Below are 7,261 nucleotides of genomic sequence, written 5' to 3' on the forward strand. Positions count from 1 at the left end.
ACTCATAAACTTTATTTTATTTTTCAAATAATAATGAACTTGCAGTTGAAGTTGGGAAAGGGCATGTTAACCACTTCGTTACATCACCTTTCCTTTTAATAACACTCAGTAAACGTTTTGAAAGAGAGGAGACTAATTCTCTTAGCTTCTCATGTGGAATTCTTTCCCATTCTTGCTTGATGGACCGCTCCATTTGTTCAACAGTCCGGGGTCTTCTCTGTCATATTTTACGCTTCATAATGCGCCACACATTTTCAATTGGAGACAGGTCTGGACTACAAGCAGGCCAGGGGAGAACCTGGACTCTTTTACTCCGAAGCCATGCTGTTGTAACACGTGCAGAATGTGGCTTGGCATTATCTTGCTGAAATAACCAGCGGCGTCCATGAAAAAGACGTCGCTTAGAGGGCAGCATATTTTGCTACAAAATCTGTATGTACTTTTCAGCATTTATGTTGCCTTCACAGATATATGTAAGTCACCCATGCTATGGGAACTAATGCATCCCCATACCATCACAGAGGCTGGCTTTAGAACTTTGCGTTGATAACAGTCCAGATGGTCCGCTTCCTCTTTGGTCCGGAGGACACGACGTCCAGTGTTTCCAAAAACAATTTGAAAAGTGGACTCATCAGACCACAAAACACTTTTCATTGTGCACCATTCAATTTTACATGAGCTCGGGCCCAGAGAACCCGACAGCGTTTCTGGATGTTGTTCATAAACGGCTTTTGCTTTGCACGGTAGAGTTTTAACCCGCACTTACTGATGTAGTAACGAACTGTATTTACTGACAGTGGTTTTCTGAAGTTTTCCTGAGCCCATTTGGTGATATCCTTTACACACTCATGTTAGTTTTTAAGGCAGTGCCGTCTGAGGGATTGAAGGTCACGGTCATTCAGTCTCGGTTTCCGGCCGTGGCGCCTACGTGCATTGATTTCACCAGATTCTCTGAACCTTTTGATGATAGTATGGACCGAAGATGTTGAAATCCCTAAATTCCTTGCAATTTTACTTTGAGAAATGTTGTTCTCAAACTGTTCAACTATTTTCTCACGCGGTTGTGGACAAAGTGGTGAACCTCCCCCCATCCTTGCTTGTGAATGACTGAGCATACTTGGGGAGGCTCCTTTTATGGTACCCACCTGTTCCCAATTAGCCTGATCACATGTGGGATGTTCCACATACAGTGAGGCAAATAAGTATATAATCAACCACTAATTGTGCAAGTTCTCCCACTTGAAAATATTAGAGAGGCCTGTAATTGTCAACATGGGTAAACCTCACCCATGAGAGACAGAATGTGGAAAAAAAACAGAAAATCACATTGTTTGATTTTTAAACAAACATTTTCTGTAACTCTTCACAAGCTTTTCACACACTGTTGCTGGTATTTTGGCCCATTCCTCAATGCAGATCTCCTCTAGAGCAGTGATGCTTTGGGGCTGTCATTGGGCAACAAGGACTTTCAACTCCCTCCACAGATTTTCTATGGGGTTGAGATCTGGAGACTGTCTAGGCCACTCCACGACCTTGAAATGCTTCTTACGAAGCCACTCCTTTGTTGCCCTGGCTACGTGTTTAGGATAATTGTCATGCAGAAAGACCCAGCCACGTCTCATCTTCAATGCCCTTGCTGATGGAAGGAGATTTTCACTCAAAATCTCTCGATACATGGCCCCATTCAATCTTTCCTTTACGCAGATCAGTTGTCCTGGTCCCTTTGCAGAAAAACAGCCCCAAAGCATGATGTTTCAACCCCCATGCTTCACAGTGGGTATGGTGTTCTTCGGATGCAATTCAGTATTCTTTCTCCTCTAAACACGAGAACCTGTGTTTCTACCAAAAAGTTCTATTTTGGTTTCATCCTACCATAACACATTCTCCCAGTCCTCTTCTGGATCATCCAAACGCTCTCTAGCGAATCGCAGACGGGCCTGGACATGTACTTTCTTCAGCAGGGGGACATGTCTGGCAGTGCAGGATTGAGTCCCTGGCGGCGCATTGTGTTACTGTGTTTGTTACTGTCCCAGCTCTCTGTAGGTCATTCACTAGGTGCCCCCGTGTGGTTCTGGGATTTTTGCTCACCGTCCTTGTTATCATTTTGACGCCACGGGGTGAGATCTTGCATGGAGCCCCAGATCAAGGGAGATTATCAGTGGTCTTGTATGTCTTCCATTTTCTAATAATTGCTCCCACAGCTGATTTATTTACACCAAGCGTTTTACCTATTGCAGATTCAGTCTTCCCAGCCTGGTGCAGGTCTACAATTTTGTCTCCGATGTCCTTCGACAGCTCTTTGGTCTTGGCCATAGTGGAGTTTGGAGTGTGACTGACTGAGGGTGTGGACAGGTGTCTTTTATACCGATAATGAGTTAAAACAGGTGCCATTAATACAGGTAACGAATGGAGCCTCGTTAGAAGAAATTAGACCTCCTTGACAGCCAGAAATCTTGTGTGTAGGTGACCAAATACTTATTTTCCGCTCTAATTTGGAAATACATTCTTTAAAAATCAAACAATGTGATTTTCTGTTTTTTTTCCACATTCTGTCTCTCATGGTTGAGGTTTACCCATGTTGACAATTACAGGCCTCTCTAATCTTTTCAAGTAGGAGAACTTGCACAATTGGTGGTTGACTAAATACTTATTTGCCCCACTGTCGGTGTTTGATGAGCTTTTCCCATCTTTCTCAGTATTTTTTGCCACCTTTTCCAACTTCTACTGGACGTGTTGCAGCCATGAAATTCTAAGTCAATTATTATTTGGTAAAAAACAATTAAGTTTATCAGTTTGAACATTAAATATGTTGTCTTTGTAGTGTATTCAATTGAATATGGGTTGAGAAGGATTTTCAAATCGTTGTATTTTGTTTTTATTTACGTCTTACACAATTCCCCAACTTTAACCGAATCCGCTTTGTACTTTTACATCTCAATCATCTAAACAGTGCGTTCCTTCTTAATAAAAACATCAATGCTAAACAACAACTTGATGGCAAAATATTTATTTGAACTTACTGGAGACAGATAGGCACAGATAGAGAGAATCCGGGAGTGTGCGCGCATGTGTGTATGTGGAGGGCGCGTGTGTGCTTGGCTGAGTGTCATTTTGCTGTCTTCACATGCTATGAGAAAGATGATCCTTATCACTTGCTAGTTGCTAAATTACCAGTGTGTCTTGTTCATGTCATGTTCTTTTTGCATGGCAAGAAAAAAAAAAAAAACTGGGAGACACGGACTTTGTTTCGGTTTGTTGGCAGGCAAAACTGTTTTGGACCTATTAATTCATCTACTACAAGACGACGATCCAGAAAAACAGTAATAAATAAATACATCAATAAATTAGTATTACTAATATTGTTTGGTCCATAAAATGGTGGAGCGAAGTGTTCCTAGATTACATAGTCTACCAATGAGATTTTTTTTTCTTTCAGAGCCATCATGCTTAAGTTCTTTGGAAAAGAGTCAACATGTGTTGAAAACCGGCAATGCAAGGATGCTGTTAGGCGGAATGAAGCAGGGCGCATGCATTTGGTGTTGTGATTAATGGTTTTCATGCAAGAGGACAGTGTCTCAGCACTTCTCGGACCCCCTCCGGTTCCATTCTTTACAGTGGTTCCATGAGAGGCTACCAGAAGCTCCAAGAGATGGTGTACATCGTTTGCCGTACTCCAAGTAAATCCCAGGAAATCAGCAAGGATTGGGCCTCACCTGAAGGCATAAAACAACTGGGACAGTCGATTCTCTGGACACCCCTTAGGTGGTGGAGCCTCACCGTTAGCTTGTTTGGCCTCATTTTCTATTTGCCAAGTCACTGCTCCAACCTCATAGGTCAGTGAAAGGCGCAGGGTCATAGAGCCGTGACAACTTGGTGTTCCGGGTCCCTGGCCTGTAAGAAAGAGAAAACGAAAAGCGATCAAAAAACAGCATCCACCTGGCCTGGCAAGAATTAAGGTGTTTGGCTGTGCATACAGTTGTGGTCAAAAGTTTACATACACTTGTGAAGAACATAATGTCATGGCTCTCTTGAGTTTCCAGTTATTTCTACAACTCTGATTTTTCTCCGATAGAGTAATTGGAACAGATACTTCTTTGTCACAAAAAACATTCATGAAGTTTGGTTCTTTTATGACTTTATTATGGGTTAACAGAAAAAGTGATCAAATCTGCTGGGTCAAAAATATACATACATGGATCTGAAAAAGCGAATCATTGACTTGAACAAGTCAGGAAAGTCACTTGGAGCCATTTCAAAGCAGCTGCAGGTCCCAAGAGCAACAGTGCAAACAATTGTTTGTAAGTATAAAGTGCATGGCACTGTTTTGTCACTGCCACAATCAGGAAGAAAACGCAAGGTAATACCTGCTGCTGAGAGAAAATTGGTCAGGAGGGTGAAGATTCAACCGAGAATCACCAAAAAGCAGATCTGCCAAGAATTAGAAGCTGCTGGAACAAAGGTGTCAGTGTCCACAGTCAAGCGTGTTTTGCATCTCCATGGACTGAGAGGCTGCCGTGCAAGAAGGAAGCCCTTGCTCCAAGAGCGGCACCCTAAGGCTCGACAGTTTGCTGCTGATCACATCGACAAAGATAAGACCTTCTGGAGGAAAGTTCTGTGGTCAGACGAAACAAAAATCGAGCTGTTTGGCCACAATGCCCAGAAATATGTTTGGAGGAGAAAAGGTGAGGCCTTTAACCCAAAGTACACCATGCCTACCGTCAAGCACGGTGGTGGTAGTATTCTGCTGTGGGGCTGTTTTGCTGCCAATGGAACTGGTGCTTTACAGAGAGTAAATGGGATAATGAAGAAGGAGGATTACCTTCAAATTCATCAAGATAACCTAACGTCATCAGCCCGAAGATTGGGTCTTGGGCGCAGTTGGGTGTTCCAACAGGACAATGACCCCAAACACACATCAAAAGTCGTAATGGAATGGCTAAATCAGGCTAGAATTAAGGTTTTCGAATGGCCATCCCAAAGTCCTGACTTAAACGCCATTGAGAACTTGTGGACAATGCTGAAGAAACAAGTCCATGTCAGAAAGCCATCAAATTTAACAGAACTGCACCAATTCTGTCAAGAGGAGTGGTCAAAGATTCAACCAGAAGCTTGCCAGAAGCTTGTGGATGGCTACCAAAAGTGCCTAATTGAAGTGAAAATGGCCAAGGGACATGTTACCAAATATTAGCGCTGCTGTATGTGTCCGTTAACTATTTGGGTCACAGCCGAACAAAGATAGCCAAATTCTATCAGCCTGTGATCCAAAGCAGTAAGCTTAAACAGTATTTGGTATTTTATTTTCCTAAAAATTTTAAGTCAGATTTTTCAGTCAAAAACAACTCATGACAGTGATAGTACATTAGTAGCCCTAAAGTTTTCTTTGAATTTGTTACTATCACACCTCAGTGTTCACGGATGAATTATCACTTTTGTTCCCATTAACATAATTTGTCGACACTTTCAATTATTATAATTTATTCACAAACATATTTCAATTTTTGGTTAAAACCCACAAAAAAGAAATGTTTGAATCATGTTTGTTTTGAATTTCTGGGTGGGAACTGGAACACAAACATTTGTTGATCAGGCAAATGTTTGTAGACTCCTGTTCCTCTTAGTCATATCTCGTAGCTATAATTCCCATGGACAACAATTTTTAATTAATCAGTTAATCAAATGTTTAAACATAGTTTAATCCATGAGCTCGTTGATGATTAAATTCATTATTCTTACTGCTGACTTAACCATTACTATCATTATCGTATGATGAGAGTTTCTGCTCTATAAGTTCTTTTAAGAGCATTCTATAAGTTTCAATTGAGCTCAGTAGGCTATTTTTTTTCTCTAATGAAATTCCATTTCAAAATCATTTTTGTTTCACCTGTTTTCCCAATTTGTTTCTCAGTTTTATCCTGAATAATATAAGGGAAAAGCTGGAATATTCCCAGCTGCAATTACAACCTTTCCTTATAATCAATTTGGGCAAAAACCCAGCGGATGCCGTCGAGGAAAAACTTCTATTTTTTTCCGATTTTGCGCAATAAACGGTCAGCTATTTACGCAATAAATGGTCAGCTATTTACAAACAATTCCCTCGCTTATCGACGCTCCTCTCACACACCCAAAACCTTCTCAACCCTACTTTCTTAGCTCCTTCTTGTCACTCCGCACGTCCACCAAACAATCAAACACATTCGCCACCCATCTTTACTTAGACTTACGGTTACCTCTGTCCTCAATACAACTTACTCAAACTTTCAACAGCACAATTCCCCAATTATCACAATAAACATGAAAAATCATGAAAGAAAGACACAACGCAGCCTCATAATCAGTCATACAACAACAACCATGATTATCCACAATGACTTATCATACAAGACAGTAAAATTTCAAATACAAATCAAAGTCACCGTACATTCTACTAGTGGCTCACACCAGACCAAAAATAAAACATACAATTTGAGCTCAATGACAAACTGTCAACACAGATAAACATAAATTCCTATTTTCGACCGAATTCACCTTTCGTTTTTCCCTTTGTCTGCTGCTTCTTCATCAACAATTCTTTCTTCAGTTTGGCCATACTTTCTTCATTTTTCAATGTGGGGTCGAATGCATGTTTTTTTTTTTACCCATTTTCCTAAGTAACAACAACTTCCTGGCTTCATTTGTTGCATGAATTTAACATCAGGATGTTCATTTATCATTTTTTGCGACGTTTTGACCCATTTTTGCAAGTTTCGTTGTTTCAATGACCTTTATTTTACGTAATTTCGATTTTATTTGCCGTGCACAGTCTTTGTGAGTTGTCTTTTGCCTATTTTAGTCGTTTTTGCAAGTTTTTTTTATTTTTGATGTCATAGGCACTTCAAAATTGAATTTTTCGTTTTTCAGGCCCGCTTTGTTGTTATACGTATTGGGCGGGAGCTCCCTTCTTCATAAACCGTTTTAGCAACGATTTTGGACGTTTTTACGAATTTTGGAGAATTTTCGTGGTTTTCTTATTTTTCGCTTATTTCTTTGACATGCTCAATTGAATCGGCCGTTCGTTCGGTATTAATTGGTGTTACAAATTGTTTGTGCAGATTTTTTTTTAAACCTTTTTGATACCCGGGTTTGTCCAGTCTCTGACTCCACTCAAAATTTACTTTTGCGATATCTCTACGGATTTACTCTCTTCGGGTTTCCGTGTCCCGGTAAGATGTCGCTATACGGATTTACTTTCTTCGGGTTTCCGTGTCCCGGTAAGATGTTGCTA

Source organism: Corythoichthys intestinalis, chromosome 10, assembly GCF_030265065.1.
Source record: "Corythoichthys intestinalis isolate RoL2023-P3 chromosome 10, ASM3026506v1, whole genome shotgun sequence".
Lineage (NCBI taxonomy): Eukaryota > Metazoa > Chordata > Actinopteri > Syngnathiformes > Syngnathidae > Corythoichthys > Corythoichthys intestinalis.